Source organism: Arachis ipaensis, chromosome B1 (assembly GCF_059453495.1).
Source record: "Arachis ipaensis isolate K30076 ecotype BB chromosome B1, ASM5945349v1, whole genome shotgun sequence".
Taxonomy (NCBI): domain Eukaryota; kingdom Viridiplantae; phylum Streptophyta; class Magnoliopsida; order Fabales; family Fabaceae; genus Arachis; species Arachis ipaensis.
The window spans coordinates 101,701,048-101,723,624 of NC_142436.1; the positions used below are offsets into that span (position 1 = coordinate 101,701,048).

General features: G+C 38.0%; 1 non-coding gene across 1 annotated transcript; it reads right to left on the minus strand.

Moving 5' to 3' along the window:
• Positions 1-758: 758 nt before the first annotated feature.
• Positions 759-862, minus strand: LOC148577683 (small nucleolar RNA R71). The gene has a single exon (XR_015902856.1). It is a non-coding gene; the product is annotated as a small nucleolar RNA R71 (small nucleolar RNA).
• Positions 863-22,577: the final 21,715 nt, after the last annotated feature.

The window sequence follows — 22,577 nt, forward strand, 5'->3', positions numbered from 1 at the left end:
TTCAGAGGAATGAAAGCATCTCTATGTGCTTATCTGAAATTCTCACCAATGATTTACATAAGTATTTCTATCCTTATTTTATTATATTAAATTCGAAAACTCCATAACTATTTTATATCCGCCTGACTGAGATTTACAAGGTGACCATAGCTTGCTTCATACCAACAATCTCCGTGGGATCGACCCTTACTCACGTAAGGTTTATTACTTGGACGACCCAGTGCACTTGCTGGTTAGTTGTATCGAAGTTGTGACAAATTATGAATTGAGATTAGAGCACCAAGCCTTTGGAGCCACTACCAGAGATCACAATTTCGTGCACCAACCATCATGAGGAAGAGGTGCATAATCATATTAGAGAGGGTGCAGCTAATCATGCTGGGCATAAGAGAAGAGTTCTAGGCTCTTACATCAACCCAAACCCAGGAAACTGCAGAAGTAGCATCATAAAACCAACCATTCATGCCAACAACTTTGAGTTAAAGCCTCAACTCTTCACCCTTGTTCAAAAAAATTGTTCATTTGGACGTAGTGCCCAGGAAGACCCCAACCAACATCTAACCACATTTGTGAGAATATGTGACACAGTGAAGTCCAATGGTGTCCATCCTGACGCCTACAAACTGCTTTTGTTCCTCTTTTCTCTCAGGGATAAGGCAGCAAAGTGGCTAGAGTCCTTTCCTAAGGAAAGCTTGACAACTTGGGAGAAGGTGGTGAACAAATTCTTGGCAAGATTCTACCCTCCCCAAAGAGTTAATAGGTTGAGGGCTGAGGTACAAACGTTCAGACACTAAGATGGTGAAACCTTCTATGAAGCATGGGAGAGATACAAGGAGTTGACAAGAAAATGCCCCCTGGACATGTTCAATGAATGGGTACAGTTGCACATTTTCTATGAAGGTTTGTCACAAGAATAAAAGAAGGCCTTAGACCACTCTTCAGGAGGTTCTCTCAACAAGAAGACAATTGATGAGGCCATAGACATCATAGAAACTGTTGCCAATAATGAATAATTCTATGCCTCTGATAGAAACTCAAACAGAAGGGTAATGGAGTTGATTCACATGGATGCATTGCTGGCCTAAAATAATATGATTACCAAATAATTAGCTGATCTCACCAAGCAGATGGAAAGGAATCAAGTTGCAGCAATCCATATCCAACCACCAGCTCAAGAAGGGGTGAATACAGATGAAGAAGGTGATTGGGAGCAAGCCAATTATGTTGGAAACTCATCAAGACAACCCTATGATCCACATTCCAAAACCTATATCCTGGTTAGAAGAACCACCCAAACTTTGGGTGGAGAAACCAACAAAATCAGAACCAAGGTCACAGAATGATGCACGGAAAACTTGTCTCGCAACAAATTTCCTTCGGCAAGTGTACCGAATTCGTCGTCAAGTAAAAACTCACAATAGAGTGAGGTCGAATCCCACAGGGATTGATTGATCAAGCAACTTTAATTAGAGGAATGTTCTAGTTGAGCGAATCCAGAATTTGAGTTGAGAATTGCAGAAAATAAAATGGCGGGAAGGTAAATGACAAAAAAATTAAAATGCTAGAATTAAAGAACTGAAAATAAATGACTGAAAGTAAATTGTTGAATTGTAAATGGGAATGGGGTATTGCTCATAAATATAAATGGCAGAAATTAAAGAGAATGGGTAAGATCAGAAATGGGGAGTTCATTGGGCTTAGGAGATGTTGCATTCTCCGGATCAATTTTATTTTCATCTCTTCCTCAATCAATGCACTCATTGATCTTCTTGGCAATCTTAAGTGATTGAATTACAATTTCTTGTAATTCAATCTCTCAAATCTTGATCAATAGCCAATTCCTTGGTCAATTGCTCATGAGAAGAGATGAAGTATGGTCACTGATTATACCACATGCATTTCCCAAATCAAGTGTTGAGAGGATTATAGTCACATATCCATCCAAACCCAATTTGGTCCAGCATGAGAAAGCATTTCTAGCATGATCTCTTCATTCCTCTTTCAAGGTTCAGAAGAGATCCAAGTATGAATAGCTTCTTTTCCAAGATAACTACCCAATTGGATGAAGATCGAAAGCTTTCAAGTAAAATCAAGAGAAAAGATAGAAGAAGAATAATGAAAACTAGTATTGATCCATCAAATTACAACAGAGCTCCCTAACCCAATGAAAGGGGTTTAGTTGTTCATAGCTCTGGAAAATGAAAACAAAGATGGAGAATACATGATGAAACTAGAAGTGCAGAGAAAGTAAATACAAAAAGTAATTCTATGCCCAGAGGCTCCCTATATTTTCCAACTCTCAAAATAATTCAAAGCTACTCCTATATATACTACTCTTCTGTTCTTCTAGTTGATTCTTCAAGTCTTGGGTATGGGCCTTTGGATCTTGAGTTTGAAGCAGTTCTCTTCTTCATTGGGCTGAGTTTTACTTGCAGAGAGAAAGTGTGAAGTGGGTAGAGACTTTAGCTCAGGACGTTAGTGGTGTTAACGTTTAGTGAAAATATGGGTTCGAGAACGTTAGTGACAATCACTTTTTCACTAACGTTTCTTACCAAAGTAAGAGCCACGTTAACTTCAACGTTAGTGGCACAAACGTTGCCACTAACGTTGCCTCTATGCCCTTCGCACACGTTACTGGGACTTACCATTCCCAGTAACATTGAGAAGTCTCCCCCTTCCCTACGTTAGAGTCCACGTTAACTTAGTTAACGTGGCTCTTTTAACGTAGGCTTGCCAACCTTCGAGAACGTTAGTGACACTTACCATTGTCACTAACGTTCCAATGTGCCCCTATTTCTCACGTTAGAGTCCACGTTAACTAGGTTAACGTGGCTTCTAACGTGGCCATGCAAGCCATCTCCAACGTTAGTGACAAAGTTGAGTGTCACTAACGTTGGCTCATCATTTCCTTATCCACGTTAGCTTCCACGTTAACTAAGTTAACGTGGGAGTTAACGTGGCTCATAGTGGCTTATGTGGGCTAATTCCAACGTTAGTGACAATGTTGGGTGTCACTAACGTTGGCGATCACCTCCCTTCTTCACGTTAACTTCCACGTTAACTAAGTTAACGTGGGAGTTAACGTGGCTTATTGGGGCTTGTGTGGGTTCCTTCCAATGTTAGTGACAATGTTTGGTGTCACTAACGTTGTCGACCACTTTGTCTCCTCACGTTAGCTTCCACGTTAACTAGGTTAACATGGAAGTTAACGTGGCTTATTGTGACTTGGCCAACGTTAGTGACAAAGTTGAATGTCACTAACGTTGGCTACCCCTTTTCTTCTTAACGTTAGAGGCCACGTTAACTAAGTTAACGTGGCAACTAACGTGGCCACTTATGAGCTTGGTCCAACGTTAGTGATAATGTTAAGTGTCACTAACATTGGCTCCATTTCCTTTCTTCCACGTTAGAGTTCACGTTAACTTAGTTAACGTGACTCTTAACGTGGGCAATGATGGCTTCGAGAATTGGCAATTACTTTTCTCATTAACTTTGCAAGTTACTCCCATTCCACGTTAGTGTTAACGTTAGTGTAACTAACATAGCCACTAATGTGGTTCTTCTTTGCTTCCTTTGTCCTGAAATCAAGCAATAAAGTGCATCAAAGTTCTAGTCCAAGTCATGGGAAATGCAACATCCAATTTATCCTTAAATTCATGCAAAATCCTCATGAAATCATGTAAAGTGCACAATGTATACTTGAATCAAGATGTAAGTGAATATCTACCTAAAACTATCTTATTTCCTAAGGAAATGCATGAAACTACCCTAAAAACAGTAAAGAAAAGGTTAGTGAAACTGGCCAAAATGCCCTGGCATCATAGAACCCAAAATTCCAACCAATACAATAATTTCACTTACCAACACCCCAATCAGAAATCATATCAACCCTCGTACAATAACTCTTTCCAAGCTCCATATCAAGCATCAAACAACCACTCTCAACCTCCCAACTCTAACCTACCTTCACCATCAGAAGATAGGATCTCCCGGATTGAAGCCTTGCTTGAAAACCTTTGCAAGAAGTTCCAAGACAACAAAGCATTCAAGGATGAAGTAAGGGCCAATATGAAGAACCAGGGAGATACCATCAAGAAGCTTAAATCTCAAGTAGGATACCTTTCTCAACAAATTCCCAAGCCTACTGATAGCATTCCAAGTGATACTGAGAAGAACCTAAGAGGAGAGACCAAGAAGGTGAGCTGGGAAGAATACAAAGCGATCACTCTAAGAGCTGAAGAGATTTTCGAAGAAGAATTTAACAAGTCATCAAAGCACATTCAGGAAATTCCAAAGGAGAAACTGGGAGAGAAAGAACAAGGAATTGACTATGCACACATGAATGACCCAATGGAGTAGGAAATCTTGAGCCCCTATGTACCAAAAGCACCATTCCCTCAAAGACTCAGGGGTGGTGAGAAAGAGAAGTCATACTCAAGGTTCCTAGATATATTTACATCCCTTCATATCAACATCGCTTTCATTGAAGCCCTTCAATAGATGCCTTCATATATCAAGTGCATGAAGGAGCTGCTGACCAAGAAAAATCCATTGAAAGGTGGACAAACAGTAGTGATGAATAAGAAATGCAGTGCTCTCATCCAAAAAGACTTGCCTACAAAGAAGAAGGATCCAGGGATCTTTCACATACCTTGTGCTGTAGGGGATACAAAGATTGACAGAGAATTTTGTGATTTGGGAGCAAGCATCAATCTAATGCCTCTGTCTCTCATGAAGAAGCTGCAAATCAATGAATTGAAACCCACAGATGTAATTATCCAATTGGTTGACAAGACTCAGAAACAAGCAATAGGTGTGGGTGAAAATGTACTGGTGAAGGTTGGGAAGTACTTCCTCCTGGAAGATTTTGTTGTACTTGAGATGGAAGAAAGCTATCTCCATCCAATCATTCTGGAGAGACCATTCTTGGCCACAGCCAGAGCACTCATAGATGTTGAGCAAGGAGAGTTGGTATTGAGAATAAATGATGAACAACTCACCTTTCATGTCTTCAAGCCCTCACATGAAGCTGAACAAGAAAATAGAGATCTAAAGGACGAGCACAATGAAGTGTTCTTGGAGGAAACAAATAGTGAATCACAAGAAGAGCACCTGAAGACCTCCTTGGTAGAAAAACAGGAGGTCCAAATGATACAACAACCAAGGAAGTCCAAGGAGGAGCTGGAACTACAAGATTCAAGAGGAACTATCAACAAAGATCCTCCTGCCACAAGAATCATCAAAGCACCACTGGAAGGAGAGAAGAGAGTTAGGAAGAAGGCACCAAGGGGATGGAGAAATAAGAAGATCCCTACAGAGAATTTTTCTCCAGGAGACAGAGTGATATCAATCCATCATCCACTAATCTCATCTCATCTCCCTATAATACCATCTCAGTTGCCTCAAGTATACTTAATCAATCGAATCCTCACCTTGCAGCATATGGAGATTCTTAAGGAAGCAACAAGAGATAGATTCACTGTGAGAGGAGAAGACCTGAGACATTATAATCCTCCCTGACAAAGATCAATCGTCAAGCTAATGACGTTAAAAGAGCACTTGTTGGGAGGCAACCCAACCAAAGGTAATTTTTTTTTTCATAGCTGTTTCAATAAAGGAGATAAGTAGATTTTTCTGCATTGCAAGGAACTAAGTTTGGTGTTGCACACCAAAGGAATTCAAAGGTGAATGTATAATTCTAGGTTTAGTGTCCCACAGATTTCACTATGAGCACATTGCATCCCCCAACATAATTAGTCGCTAGTTCCAAACAATCAGAAGAAACTACTTAACAATTGTTTCATTTTTTAGCTCATAGTTTATTTTTTTAATAAAAGCATTTTATGTTCCCTGCATGTATTCACTCTGCTGCATTTAAGAGTAGGAAAGGAATTAAGTTTGGTGTTCCCACACCAACTTAAGTCCAGAAAATCACAAGCATAAATGCATGCTAACAGTTTTTCAAGTGCTTGGGGGACAAGCAACTTCCAATAACGTTGCAGGAAGTCAATTAATCTCCCGGAGGATAAGATACACCATCATCCAAGGAGAACAAAGAAGGATACAAAAGCTATGGATGATGATGACAAAGAAGGAAACCAAGAAGAAGAGAAGAACAACAAGGGGAAGCATGTCAAAGAATGAAAGGTGGTAGAGTTTTAAGCTTTAAATAAGGAAAATCATGTATGAAATAGAACATGCCTCCATAGTAGCTTAGGAATTTCAATTCTGTTTTTGCATTTTATTTCTTTAGTTTATCTTTTGTTGCTAGTCTTGTTGCTTAGGCCACTGCACCAATGCTATGATTGTATGCTTGCTCTTAAGTTCAATAAAAGAAATTATAAGAAATGGCTGTGAAAAATAAGAGTGAAATCCAATGTTGAAGAATGAAATTCTAGTGTTTGTGGTGGTGTTTGTAAGCTAAGTTGGTTTATCAATAAGGTTTAAGGATAGAATATCTCATGAACTATGAGCTTGAAGTGCATCCTATGAGACTTAGATGATCAATAAGATCCTAGAAAGGAATGAAAAAGAAAAGAAAAGAGCAAAAAATAAGGCTAGGCACCAATAGTTTGAACCTTGAGGCATGTGTTTGTGGTGTTTTTGTGCAAGGATCTGCTTGGATGAGTAAGTTCTTAGGAGTGCTTCATCACTTGACAACTTAGGTTAACCAACCTGGGATTGTCAACTGAAAGTTCAACATCAAGAGCAACCTTGTTACAACACATTTAGCAACCCAAAGAGGTGTTGGACATCAAGGTCTCAAGAATAAATAACAAACCATGTGCTTGTGGTGTGTATGTACTGAGAAGAGACTTGGGTGATTAAGTCTTTAGGGGTGTTTCAGCACCTAGCACCTTAAACCAACTGGTTTGGGAGTGTTGGCTGAAAGCCTACCCTAAAAAGTTGTCTCAACACAGAGCACTTAGCCTATGTAAGCAATAAACTCTAAAGAAAAAGAAAAAGCAAAAACAAAGCCAAGATAAGGATCAATAAATAAAGGTCTCATAGAAGGCAATAGAGTGAGTGTTCAAGAGTATGTTATAGCTTAAAAACCAACAAGAACATGAAGCTAAGTTGCTGTGCATGAAATCCCATAAACCAAGGATTTGAATTCTCTAAATAAGGACTTGCATCTCTTATATTTGCATTCATTCTTCTTATGTTCTATTACTTGCTTGAGGATAAGCAAGATCTAAGTTTGGTGTTGTGATGCCAGGGCATCTTGGCTAGTTTTACTAGCCTTTTTTGTATGTTTTAGGTAGTTTCATGCTTTTTCTTAGGCAATAAGCAAGTAATTGGTTGAATATTCATTCATGCCTTGATTCAAGCAAACATTGTGAATTTTACATGATTTCATGGGAATAATGCATGAATTAAATGATAAAGTAGATGATGTATAATCTCATGATCTAAGGCAGGGCTTTGATGCACTTTGTTTGTTTGATTTCAGGGAAAAATAAGCAGAGAAGAGCCACGTTAGTGAACATGGCTCTAACGTGGCCATTAACATAGAAGAGAAGCAAGCTTGCAACGTTAGTGATGAAGTTAACACCACTAACATCTTCGAAAGCCATTGTAGCCCACGTTAGTGGCCACGTTAGTGCCACTAACGTGGAAACTAACGTGGAAGAAAAGAGAAGCTCCAACGTTAGTGGCAAAGTTAACACCACTAACATTAGAAAGGCCAACATAAGCCCACGTTAGTGGCCACGTTAGTGCCACTAACTTGGGCATTAACGTGGAGCATGAAGGGGAGCCAACGTTAGTGACACTAACTTTGTCACTAACGTTGGAAATGGCCTAGGATACTGATGGGATATTTTAGCGGAGAAACGAATTTCTCCCAAAACACCCAAACTTAACCGGCAAGTGCACCGGGTCGCATCAAGTAATAAAAACTCATGGGAGTGAGGTCGATCCCACAGGGATTGAAGGATTGAGCAATTTTAGTTTAGTGGTTGATTTAGTCAAGCGAATCAAGATTTGGTTGAGAGATTTGTGATTTGCAGAATTTAAATTGCATAGAAAGTAAAGGGAATGGGTAATTGGCATGAAATTAAAGAGAACTGGAATTTAAAGTGCTGAATCTTAAAGAACAAGAAATTAAACGGCAGAAACTTAGAACGCAAGAAATGTAAATTGCAAAATCTTAAAGTGCAAGAAATGTAAATGGCTTGAATTGTAAAGGGAATTGGGAGTTGGATTTGCAGAAATTAAACAAGGAAAAGTAAATTGCAACAAACAGAGAAGTAAAGGATGTCTTGAATCAAACCGGATCTTAAAACAGAAATGTAAATAAGCATGAAAACAGTAAACAGAGGATGTAAATGGGAAATCCGGATCTCAGGACCCAAGAGACTAGAAAACCAAGTCTAGATCTCAATCCCTTCCTAGATCCAACAAGAACAATTGCAAAGGAAATTTAGATTTCAAAGAAAGTAGATGAAGAGCAATTAATCGAAACCGAATTCAATTGTGCAGTAAAATAAAGCAGAGAGGTCTCAGGATGAGATTGAAACAGAATTTCTTCAATTCTCCAACCCAAGATCCAAGACAAGTGTAATTGAAATTCAAAACAAGAAAACTAAGAGGAAGAGAATTCAATTCTCCTTCCCCGAGACTTAGAAATTAAAATTCACTCAACACCAAAAGCTTTCCGAAAACTCTCTATGAAAACTCCAAAGAAAAGCTTTCCTAAAACTTAAATTCTAATCTATTTATACACTTTCTTCAAATGGTCTTCAAGCCTTCAATTGGGCCTTTGCTCTTGGTGGAATTAGGTTGAGAGAGGCCTTGGTTGATTGCTCTTGGAGTTTGGAGAAGAATCGAATTAAATCGGGTTGGAATCATGAAAGCTTGAGTGAAAGTTGGAGTAAAAGTTAGGGTCTAACTTTTGCTCCAACTTTTCACATCAGCACCCTTGTTTTGCTGATACCAACGTTGGGGCAAAAGTTAGGGGTCTAACTTTTGCTCCAACGTTGGCCTCCCCTTAGTTCTTCATGGCGCCAACGTTAGCTAGAAAGTTAGGGGCTAACGTTGGCGCAAACTTTTGCTAGCCCAGGGAGTTTTTCAAGCGCCAACGTTAGCTAGAAAGTTAGGGGCTAACGTTGGCGCAAACTTTTGGTGCATCCAGGGAGTGTTTTTCATGCCAAAAGTTAGCCAAAAAGTTAGGGGCTAACTTTTGCTCCAGCTTTTGCCCAAAAGTTAGCCAAAAAGTTAGGGGCTAACTTTTGCTCCAGCTTTTGCTTCCTGGTTCATAATTTATCCAAGACTCAAGTCATTCCTCCTAGCCATTCCTTCTTGCATCAACCTTTCTCCAAGCTTTCTTCACCTATCATTAATCAACCAAACACATCAAAGCTATGCTCAAAATCATGAGATATTCATTCTTTCATAATATATGACAATTATAGCATAAAACCTCATGAAATAGCATGAATTCATACATGGTTGATTAAATCAAAGGAAACATGAAAATCTACCCAATTGGCTTGCTTTTGGCTCAAGAAAGTACATAGTTCAATTGAAAAAAAAATAAAAAGGCTATTGAAACTAGGCTAAGATGACTTGTCATCACAACACCAAACTTAAAGCTTGCTTGTCCCCAAGCAAGAAATGATTTATGCTCATAGGTTCTTTCACTTAAGACCGATTGAAGAATAAATTGTAAGGTCATGTGAGTGAAGTGATCAAGTAATAGTGGGGTAAATTCTAAATCATATGCTCATGCAAGGGCTTCAGTGCTTACTAGTCCTCACATATTGGGAGTCTTAGGTCTTAGGATTTTCATCCAAATGGTATCATGGAGATCTCTTTATATGTAGTCACCTTGAAGCAGCTTATAGTTTCTTTGCTTTGTCCTTGACTCTAAGTGTCATGTCTCAAAGCGGCTCTTTAAATAAGCTTTCAATCAATACTCCTAAACCAGTTGGTTTTAAGGTATTAGGTGTTGAAGCACCCCTAAGGATTTACTTGCTCAAGCCTCTTTCTTTGACACAACTCAACCACAAGCATTTTACTAGGCTAACAACTCTTTGAGTCATTGTTTCTTCTTTCTTTTCTGCCTAGTAATTGATGCTTAGAGCCTTGGGCCATGTTCTTTTTGTCTTTGTATTTTCTTTTCTTTCTTTTGTTTTGTTTGCTGCTTCTTGGATCAATAGATTTTTGAGAATCTCCACAATACTTCTTTGAACTTCATGTCCTGCCTACGAGCTCCCATGCAAGTTTTCACAAGCATGCAACCTCAATACATAATCATACAACTAGAACCGCCACTTCTCTTAATCTTTTGCTTGCCTCAAAATTGCTTAATTCCTCAATCCTTCTTTTCAAAGAACTTTCATGTGATGCATTTTTGATGAATATTGAGTGCAAACAAGTTTTGAAGAGAAAAATGTTGTGAATGATCAAGCATCTTGCTTATTGAATTATAGAGAACTATACTATGCAGACAGGCAAGGGTATTATATAACTTTCAATCACAGCAATATCTGATGTAAAATAATCACTTAAGAATACAACCTTTTGGAGTTCACTTGCTTTCCTTCTTCTCATCATCATTAGTGCTGGCCTTTAGGTTCATCTTTTGTTTCTTTGGTTGATGATGCTTAATCCTTCCAAAAGCTTGTATGGACCTCTGCAATGATATTGAAAGTTGCTTGTTCCCCAAGCACTTGGAAACAATGGTTAGTCTGGCTGATTTATTTATGGGCTTTTGAACTTACTTTGGTGTGGGAACACCAAACTTAGTACCTTGCCAATGGTTTTCATGCATCAAATTAACCATGTGTGAAACTCTCTCTTTTTTTCTTTTTCAAAAGTGACAAAACTGAAAACTAAAGAATAGCAAAATAGTTGACTAGTTTATCTAACTGCTTGAAGCTAGCATTACGCAGAAGGTGAGAATATGTTTTATGATGAAATTATGGTGGAACACCAAACTTAGAATCCTGCATTCTCCTTTAGATTGTTTTGGTGTGCAACACCAAACTTAGCTTCTTGCATTATAGATAAAACTAATTAACCTTTTTATTAAAATAGTTATGAACAGAAAACTACCTCAGGTTGGGTTGCCTCCCAACAAGCGCTCTTTTATTGTCACTAGCTTGACATCCTTCATCTTCTGATCATGGAAGTTGAGGTTTCTGTTGCCTTTGGTTTGCTCCTCTCACCGTAGGCTTCTCCTTGATAGTTGTTTCTTTTCCTGTAGCCTTCTCACTATTTTCCATAACTGTTTTCCCTTTCAATCCAGCAGCTTTTTCATTGTTCTTTGAGTCATCTTCAGTGGCTCTTAGGGACATATCTCCCTCTCTCTCGCCCAGTTTAGCAAGGTTTTGAACCAGTTGTTCCATGTACCTTTCAATTCTCTTGAGATATGCCTCTTGGCTTTTCCTTATGTCCTCCTGCTCTATTATTGTCATTTCTTGAATTTTCATAAACCTTTCCATCATCATTTCTAGAACATAGAGTCTTTGGAAGTTTAGGATTGGTTGTGACTGTGTTAATTGTGGTGATTGATGTAAGTCATGTTGGGCAGGTGGTGAGGTAGGATAGGGCTGGAGGTGTGTATATTGGGGTGGTGTGTAGTGATTTTTGTTGGTATGGTGGTGTTTTTGCAGGTTTGGGAAGTTGGGGTTGTTATAGTTGAAGTCCCTTTGTTCCTGATGCTGAGATTCCCTCATTCTTAGATAAGAATGTGGTTTCCATGGTGGAAATTGTGCATTCACTGTGGCAAAATGTAGAGAATCAATTTGTCTAGCTATTGATTCCAATTGCTGCTGAGTTTGCTGGTATAGCTGTTTGTTTTGATTCATGATTGCTCTCACTCCTTCGAGATTCATTACTTCCTTTTCTGAAATTGCATTCCGTGGCGTCTCAAATGAGTGTTGGTTATTGGCTCTTTTGTCACTGAACTCTGCAGTTCCTTGGATGGTTGCTGTTGCCTTGAGTAGGCCATCTGAGAAGTAATCTACTGCTTTTCTTGTTTCTGAGGTTAATCCTTCATAGAACGCTTGAAAATCCACCTTGTCACTTGCTTTCTTGTATCTCTCCCATGCTTTGAACAATGGTTCTTCCTCTCTTTGTATGAATGGATGTACTCCTTCTTTCATCTTGATGTGTTGTTGGGATGAGGAGAATTTGGCTAGAAACTTGGCAACCAATTCATCCCAACTAGTTATACTTCCTTGGGGAAAAGTTTCAAGCCATTGTGCCGCTTCATCCTTCAGTGAGAAGGGAAATAACAAGAGCTTAATGGTATCATGGTTTACACCATTGAGATTGACAGCACCACAAGTTTTCAGAAAAATGGATAGGTGCTGTTTAGGGTCCTCCAAGGGATTTCCACCATAGGAACAATTGTTCTCTATTAGTGTAATGAGTTGTGGCTTCATGTTGTGATGTTCTTCTTTCTCAGAAACTCCTTCTTCAATCATATCCTTCCTTTTGGCTGCTCTTCTTCCCTATGACATATAAATCAACAACGGAACACACAGTGATACTTTTGCAAATTGAGTGTAGTCAGTTGAGACAAAACTTCAAACAGTTAGTGGGTTAGTCAAAAATTAAAGAAAAAGTGCTTGATCTAAACTGCCACCTCACTTAATCATTGTCAATCTAATCAATCCCCGGCAACGGCGCCAAAAACTTGATGGGATATTTTAGCGGTGAAACGAATTTCTCCCAAAACACCTAAACTTAACCGGCAAGTGCACCGAGTCGCATAAAGTAATAAAAACTCACGGGAGTGAGGTCGATCCCACAGGGATTGAAGGATTGAGCAATTTTAGTTTAGTGGTTGATTTAGTCAAGCGAATCAAGATTTGGTTGAGAGATTTGTGATTTGCAGAATTTAAATTGCATAGAAAGTAAAGGGAATGGGTAATTGGCATGAAATTAAAGAGAACTGGAATTTAAAGTGCTGAATCTTAAAGAACAAGAAATTAAACGGCAGAAACTTAGAACGCAAGAAATGTAAATTGCAAAATCTTAAAGTGCAAGAAATGTAAATGGCTTGAATTGTAAAGGGAATTGGGAGTTGGATTTGCAGAAATTAAACAAGGAAAAGTAAATTGCAACAAACAGAGAAGTAAAGGATGTCTTGAATCAAACTGGATCTTAAAACAGAAATGTAAATAAGCATGAAAACAGTAAACAGAGGATGTAAATGGGAAATCCGGATCTCAGGACCCAAGAGACTAGAAAACCAAGTCTAGATCTCAATCCCTTCCTAGATCCAACAAGAACAATTGCAAAGGAAATTTAGATTTCAAAGAAAGTAGATGAAGAGCAATTAATCGAAACCGAATTCAATTGTGCAGTAAAATAAAGCAGAGAGGTCTCAGGATGAGATTGAAACAGAATTTCTTTAATTCTCCAACGCAAGATCCAAGACAAGTGTAATTGAAATTCAAAACAAGAAAACTAAGAGGAAGAGAATTCAATTCTCCTTCCCCGAGACTTAGAAATTAAAATTCACTCAACACCAAAAGCTTTCCGAAAACTCTCTATGAAAACTCCAAAGAAAAGCTTTCCTAAAACTTAAATTCTAATCTATTTATACACTTTCTTCAAATGGTCTTCAAGCCTTCAATTGGGCCTTTGCTCTTGGTGGAATTGGATTGAGAGAGGCCTTGGTTGATTGCTCTTGGAGTTTGGAGAAGAACCGAATTGAACCGGGTTGGAATCATGAAAGCTTGAGTGAAAGTTGGAGTAAAAGTTAGGGTCTAACTTTTGCTCCAACTTTTCACATCAGCACCCTTGTTTTGCTGATACCAACGTTGGGGCAAAAGTTAGGGGTCTAACTTTTGCTCCAACGTTGGCCTCCCCTTAGTTCTTCATGGCGCCAACGTTAGCCAGAAAGTTAGGGGCTAACGTTGGCGCAAACTTTTGGTGCATCCAGGGAGTGTTTTTCATGCCAAAAGTTAGCCAAAAAGTTAGGGGCTAACTTTTGCTCCAGCTTTTGCTTCCTGGTTCATAATTTATCCAAGACTCAAGTCATTCCTCCTAACCATTCCTTCTTGCATCAACCTTTCTCCAAGCTTTCTTCACCTATCATTAATCAACCAAACACATCAAAGCTATGCTCAAAATCATGAGATATTCATTCTTTCATAATATATGACAATTATAGCATAAAACCTCATGAAATAGCATGAATTCATACATGGTTGATTAAATCAAAGGAAACATGAAAATCTACCCAATTGGCTTGCTTTTGGCTCAAGAAAGTGCATAGTTCAATTGAAAACAAAAGAAAAAGGGTAGTGAAACTAGGCTAAGATGATTTGTCATCAGATACCCACGTTAGTAGCCACGTTAACGACACTAACATAGGTATTAATGTGGAGAAAGGAGAGAAGAGCCAACGTTAGTGACACTAACTTTGTCACAAACATTGGAAATGTCCAAAAAGCCCACATTAGTGGCCACGTTAGTGCCACTAATGTGGGCACTAATGTAGAAGGGGAAGAGGTTTGCAACGTTAGTGACAAATTTAGAGTCACTAACGTCTTTGAGTCATAGTACACCCACGTTAATGGCCAAGTTAGCACCACTAACATGGGCCATTAACGTGGAAGAAAGAATGGATGTAGCGTTAATGGTAAAGTTAATACCATTAACGTTATCAAAGGTTAGAAAAGGCTACGTTAGTGGTTACGTTAGTGCCACTAACGTTGGGGTTAACGTAGCTCAAGAGGGTTGGGACGTTAGTGACAAAGTTAGTGTCACTAACGTCTTCGAACCAGAATTTACACTTAACGTTAACCACACTAACGGCTTGACTAACGTGAATCATACTTGACTCAACTTCTTTCATGCAAGCTGAGCTAAGCCCATTGAGATTGTAACTGCTTCAACTATGCTTAAAGGCCCACATCTAGAGACTTGCAGACTCAACTGAAGATCAGAGAAGTAGTATATATAGGGGTAGTTTTGAACTAGAAAAGGGATTGGGACCTGGGGGATCCAGGCTTATAAACACTCTGTATTTTACTTTCTTTGTAATTCAGTTTATCGGGAATGCACTTTTTATTTCTACTTTCCATTTTCAGAGCTATGAACAGCTAAACCCTTTTTCATTGGGTTAGGGAGCTCTGTTGCAATGCGATGGATCAATAATAGTTTTTATTTTTCTTCTTCTGTCTTTTCTCTTGATTTTGCTAGATAGCTTTCAATCTTCATTCAATTGAACAATTATCTCGACAGAGAAATTGTTCATACTTGGATCTCCTCTGAACCTTGAGAGAGGAATGAGAAAATCATACTAGAAATGCTTTCTCACATTAGATTAGGGTGTGGGTTGGATGGATATAGTGACATGTAATCCTACCAATACTTTTGATTTATGAAAGTGTGTGGTATAATCAGTGATCGAACTTTATCTCTTCAGATGAGTAATTAGATCAAGACATTGGGCAATTGTTCAAGCTTGGAGAGATTGAATTGCTAAGACATTGGGATCCAATCACCTAAGATTGCCAAGAAGATCAATGAATACATTGATTGAGGAAGAGATGAGAATAAACTTGATCCGGAGAGTGCAATATCTCCTAAGCCCAATGAATTCCCACTTCTAATCCTACCCATTCTCTATAATTTCTACTATTTACTTTGATGTTCATCATCCCCATTCCCATTTAAGTTTCTGCAATTTAAATTCCTTGCAATTTACTTTATGCTATTTACAATACACCATTTACTTTCAGCTATTTCTATTTCTTGTTATTTACTTTTCCCGCCATTTAATTTTCTACATTTTCCAATCCAATTTTGATTCAGCTCAACTAGAATACTCCTCTAATTAAAGTTGCTCAACCAATCAATCCCTGTGAGATTCGACCTCACTCTACTGTGAATTTTTACTTGACGACATTCAGTATACTTGCCGAGGGATTTGTAGCGATACAAGTTTTCATGCATCAAATACCCATCTTATAAGTCTGGGTTTAAAATCCTGCTTAATGAGTAGATACTTTAGAGCAGCATGGCAGTATAAATAATGACCTTAGATCCTACTAGGTAGATCCTATAAGTTGCTCCTTTTCTGTAGTAGTATAGTTTTTCTACGCATCATTTAATACGCAACAAGCATAATAAATGACATGCAGAAGTATGTCATGTCTCTGACCTAGGACTGTGCCAATTTCATGATCACTTGTATCACATATTAGCTGAAATGGCAAGTCCCAGTTGGGTGCAGAGATGATAGGAGCAGTGACAAGCTTGGCTTTCAGAGTTTCAAAGGCATACATGCATCCTTGGTCAAAAACGAATAGAACATCAGTAGCCAAGAGATTACATAGGGGTTTGGCAATTTTAGAAAAATCTTTTATGAACCGCCTGTAAAATCCTGCATGTCCTAGGAAGCTTCTAATTGCCTTAACACTAGTAGGTGGAGGCAAGTGTTCTATCACTTCCACTTTAGCTTGATCCACTTCTATCTCCTTATTTGAGATCCGATGCCCAAGAACAATGCCTTCAGTTACCATGAAGTGGCATTTCTCCCAGTTTAGAACTAGGTTTGTTTCTTGGCATCTTTTCAGGACCAGGGTCAGATGATCAAGACAGGAGTTAAATGAGTCTCCATAAACAGAGAAGTCATCCATGAATACTTCAAGGAATTTCTCTACCATATCAGAGAAGATGGATAACATGCATCTCTGAAAGGTGGCAGGCGCATTGCACAGGCCAAATGGCATTCGTCTATAGGCGAACACGCCAGATGGGCACGTGAATGCTGTGTTCTCTTGATCCTGTAGACCTATTGCTATTTGATTGTACCCGGAATATCCATCCAAGAAATAATAAAAAGAATGACCTACTAGTCTTTCTAAAATTTGGTCAATGAAGGGTAAAGGAAAGTGATCTTTCCTGGTGGCGTCATTGAGTTATCTGTAGTCAATGCACATACGCCACCCGATAACTGTCCTTTTTGGGATTAGCTCATTCCTTTCATTATGAACCACAATCATCCCTCCCATCTTAGGGATAACTTGGACAGGGCTCACCCAGGGGCTGTTAGAAATGTGATAAATAATCCCAACCTCATAGAGCTTAGTAACTTCCTTCTGCACTACTTCCTTCATAGCTGGATTTAAACGCCTCTGTGGTTGTACCACTGGTTTGGAATTATCCTCCAACATGATTTTATGCATGCATCAGGCTGGGCTAATGCCCTTAAGGTCACTTATAGTCCACCCAAGGACAGTCATATGTGTTTTGAGCACTTTAATTAGTTCTTCTTCTTCCTGTGGCTCTAGTGCAGAGCTTATGATTACAGGATAGGCATCTCCTTCTCCCGGAAATGCATATTTCATGGAGGAAGGTAATGACTTAAGCTCAAGCTTAGGAGACTTCTCCTTCTTCTCAGAGGTTTTCAGAGGTTCCTCTGAATCAGGCTGAGTATCATTAAGGATATCATCAAGCCTTTCCTTGAAGCTTTCAGCCATGTTGACCTCTTTCACCAGGGAATCAATGAGGTCAATGCTCATGCATTCCTCAGGAATATCTGGATGCTGCATAGCCTTGACAGCATTCAGTACGAACTTTTCCTCATTAACTCTTCTGGTTACTTCCCCTTTTTCAACATCAACGAGGGTTCGTCCTGTAACTAGGAAAGGTCTTCCTAGGATAAGGGATGCACTCTTGTGCCCCTCCATGTCCAATACCACAAAGTCAGCGGGAAAGGCAAAAGGTCCAACCCTAATAATCATGTCCTCTTTTACTCCTGATGTTATCTTAATAGAACCATCAGCAAGTTGAAGGCATAAGCGAGTTGGTTTGACTTCATCAGTCAAAAAGAGCTTCTTTATTAAAGAAGTAGGTATTCGGTTAATGCTTGCCCCATGGTCACACAAAGTTGTCCTTGTACAAGCATCACCTAGAGTGCATGGTATCATAAAGCTTCCAGGGTATTTAAGCTTCTCTGGTAAGCTATTCTGAATGATTGCACTACATTCCTCAGTAAGAAGGATTGTTTGAGTCTCTCTCAAATCCTTCTTATGACTTAGAATGTCCTTCATGAACTTTGCATAAGAAGGTATCTGTTCAAGAGCTTTCGCAAAAGGGATTTTTATCTCTAATGTTCTAAGATACTCCGCAAAGCGTGTAAACTGTTAATCCCTTTCCTCTTGACATAGTTTCTGAAGAAATGGCATTTTAGCCTTGTATTCATCAACCTTGGTTGATGGAGGCCTAATGCCATGTGTGTTGGAAGGGGGGTTACTACCTTGCTTAGCAAGGTTGTTGTTAGTAAGTGACTGACTTCCATTGCTTGGGCGTTCAACGCCCAAGCTGCTGCCCCCTGGGTGTTTGAACGCCCGGTCTTTGTCCTTTCCTGGCATTCAATGCCAAGAGGGATACCTCTTTGGGTGTTTGAACGCCGAGTCTCTGCCCTTTCCTGGTGTTCAATGCCAAGAGGGATACCTCTCTGGGCGTTTGAACGCCTAGTCTCTGCCCTTTCCTTGCGTTCAACGCCAAGAGGGATATGTCTCTGGGTGTTTAAACGTCCAAAATTGTCTTTTGCAGAGACATGGTTATCCTCTATGGGCTTTTCATTTTTATTAGACTGAGGTTGGGTGCTTAAGATTTTCCCACTCCTCAGTTGGATAGCCTAGCATTCATTTGTTATCTGCTTTGATAACTGCTGCCTTGTTTAACTCAACTGGGCTTCTACATTTCTGTCAGAAGCCTGAGTTTCTCGCATAGCCTCTTGCAGTTCTAGCATTTGCTGGGCAAGGGCTTGCAGTTGTTGAGTCAATGGGCCATCCTGCTCTGGAGGGTTAGGTTCAACAGCTACTGTCTTAATCTCTCATTTTATAGAGGTCTCAGGAGATGAGTACAGATGTTAATTAATGCCAACTGTCTCAATGAGTTCTTGGGCTTCTTGAATGGTTTTTCTCATGTGTATGAACCACCAGCAGAGTGGTCCAAAGATATTCTATCCATGTCTGAGAGCCCATAGTAGAAGATGTCTAACTATACCCATTCTGAAAATATTTCAGTGGGACATTTTCTTAGCATCCTTCTATACCTCTCCCAGGCATCATAAAGAGATTCACTATCTCCTTGTTTGAAGCCTTGGATGTCCAGCCTCAGCTGGGTCATCTTTCTTGGGGGGAAGTATTGGTTTAAAAATTTGTCCACTAACTGTTTCCAAGTTTTTAAACTAGCTTCAGGCTGGTTATCTAACCACCTTTTTGCTTGGTCCTCTACTGCAAAAGGAAAAAGCAATAATCTGTAGACATCTTGGTCTACTCTCTTACTGTGTACTGTGTCAGCTATTTTTAAGAAATTTGCCAGGAATTCTGTAGGTTCTTCTTGAGGAAGCCCAGAATACTGGCAGTTTTGCTGCACTAGGGTAATAAGTTGAGGGTTCACTTCAAAGCTACTAGCTCTGGTGTGAGGTATGCTGATACTTCTTTCATAGAAGTCAGCAGTGGGATTTGTATAAGATCCCAGAGTTCTCTTGAACTCTTCATTCCCACTTGGGTTCATGATTAAGAGAGGTAGAAGATGAAGAAAGAATAAGAAAAAGGAGTGTTCAATAAGAATCAAAGTACTTTTGTTTTTATTTTATTTATTTATTTAACTGAACGCAAAATTAATTAATTTAAAAGGAATTTAAAATTTAATTATTAAATTTCGAAAATAGAAGAGAGAAGAAGAAGAGGATTTTTGAAATTTAGAGAGAAGAAGTTAGTTAGGAAGTTTTGAAAAAGAAGAGAGAGAAGATGTGTAATTAATTAAAAATTTTGAATTTTTGAATTTTTGAAAATTAAAATTTGAATTTTGAAATTTGAAATTGATATTTTGAAATTTGAAAATTGAAAATTTTGAAATTTTGAAAATTTGAATTTTGAAAATTGAAATTTGAATTTTAAAGTTTGTAATTTGAATTTTTAAATTTTGAAAAAGATTTGAAATTTGAATTTTAAATTTTGGATTTTGAAAATAGAAATTTTAAATTTGAAATAAGATAAGATTTTAAATTTTAAAAAAGATAAGAAAAAGATAAGATTTTTGAAAAAGATATGTTTTTTTATTTTGAAAAGATTTGATTTTTGAAAATTAAAAACTAAGATAAGATAAGATAAAAATTTAAAAATTAAAATCTGAATTTTTAACTAAAAAAAATTTCGAAAATTAAGTAAAAATAAAAATAGAAAAGATATATTTTTTATTTTTGAATTTAATGATTAAAGAGAAAAACAAGTAGAAGACACAAGACTTAAAATTTTTAGATCTAATGCCCCATGTTTTCGAAAATTTTGGAGGGAAACACAATGGGACACCAAACTTAAAAATTTTAAGATCAAACACAAGGAAAACACAAGAACACTTTGAAGACTTACAAGAATACAAAGAACAAAACTCAAGAAATTTAAAGAACACAAGAACATACAAGGAACACCAAACTTAAAATTTTTAGAAAACCAAACATAAATTTTCGAAAATCAAAAGAAAATAAACAAGAAGACACCAAACTTAAAGAATTGACACAGGATTTAAATAAAGAAAATATTTTTGAAAATATTTAGAAAGAAGGATATAAAAGGGATGAAAATTTCAATAAGAACAAAAATAAAAGACTCGAACACCAAACTTAAAATTGGAAATAGGACTCAAATAAAAGAAAAAGGTGACAAAGAAGATAAAGGTTGTTGGTAAAGTTTTAAATTTTTGTAATTGAAAAACAGGAACATGCAAGACTCAATACCAAGAACAAAAATCAAACAAAGAAAAGAAAAATATTTTTGAAAAAGGTTTTGAAATTTTCGAAAAGTTCAAGAAGAGAAAAATAAAAATAGAAGACTCAACAAAGAGCAAAATTTAAACAAAGAAAATAAAAATTATTTTTTTTTGAAAAGCTTTTTATTTTATTTTATTTTTTTTCTTTTTGAAAGTTTTGAAGAAGAAGAAAATCAAAATCAAGGACTTCACAAAAATAAAAGTTACCTGATCTAGGGAGCAAGACAATCTGTTAGTTTGTCCAAACTCAACAATCTCCGGCAACGGCGCCAAAACCTTGGTAGCACGAATCCCCACACCTTCGTACTATTGTACCAGTAAGTGCACTGGGTCGTCCAAGTAATAGCTGAGCGAGTCAGGATCGATCCCACGAGGATTGTGGTTTGAAGCAATCTATGATTATTCTGCAGGTCTTAGTCTGGCAAATCAAAAGGAGTTGTTGATTGTGAAAGGAATACTGAATTGTAATAAAGTTAAAGAATTGAGTTGAAAGGGATAAAACCAATTGGATTAAATCAGTGATAGGATTAGAGTTAAGGATTAGAGTTGTTTTACTTTTCTGAATTAACTCTGGTACTACTGTCTTCTCTGCATGTGAATGATCTTCTTCTATGGCAAGCTGTATGTGATCAACGCCATGGGCCGTGGTCATTGATCTCTTCTGCTATAGATTGAACGCCATTGGCCATGGTCATCCAATCTGACGAAGGGTGAAGCATTTAGCAAGTCATTCTCCTGGTGATCCTACTCAAAACGCCACAAACAAGGTAGAATCTTCCAGATCGGAGAACACTGCTTCTTTGGATTTTAGCCTATACCACAGAGACCCTAATCACCCCGGAAATCAGCTTAACTCGTGTCTCGGGAAGTCCCGAACGAAGTCGTGGATTAACCGTCTGAGAGATGTACAAACATAGATGTTGGTTTATGCTTTCCAGTCACGTATTCACAGAACCCAAGTAGACGCGGGTATTTGTCAGATGCGTTCGTCTTAATGTGATGAACAGAGCTAATTTTTCAGAATATCCTATTCACCACGATGAAGATCGGATATACATCTTAGAGACAGATCAAACACAGATCGGAGAAGAAATAGTAATACTTTTATTAATTCATACGACTCAGCAGGGCTCCTACCCTCAACCTAGGAGATTTAGAAACTCATACTGAGGTAAAATACAATGATAAACGTGTATGATGGTAAAAGCGAAGTAAAAGTGTTCGAATAACATGAAGTAAATCCCTTAAATACTAAGCTAATGACTAGTAAGGGTAGAACAGTCTTTTTAGTTCTAAAATCCACTTCTGGGGCCCACTTGGTGAGTGTTTATGCTTGATGAGGGAAAATCGATTCCACACAAACTCACCAGCAAGTGTATCGGGTCGCATCAAGTAGTAATAACTCACAAGAGTGAGGTCGATCCCACAGGGATTGATGGATCAAGCAACTTTTGTGTGGTGATTAGTCTAGTTAAGCTAACAGTGGTGAATTGAGTGAGATTTGAGCAACAAAAAGTAAATTGCAGTGAATGTAAAGTGCAGAATGTAAATCAACAAAAGCTTAAACAGAAAGAAAAGTAAATTACATCAAATGTAAAGGGAATTGGGTGCAAGGAAAGTAAAGAAAGCAGTAGATCAAGCAATCGAAAAGAACTTGAGAACAAGTTACAGGAAATTTAACTTGCAGGAAAATTAAATCAGACTAATCATGAACAAAAATGTAAAGTTTGCAGAAAAGGAAATTGTAGCAGAGGATTGCAGAAATTGAAATTGCATAGACTGAATTTAATATAACTGAAATATAGAAGTGCAGAAAAATAAAA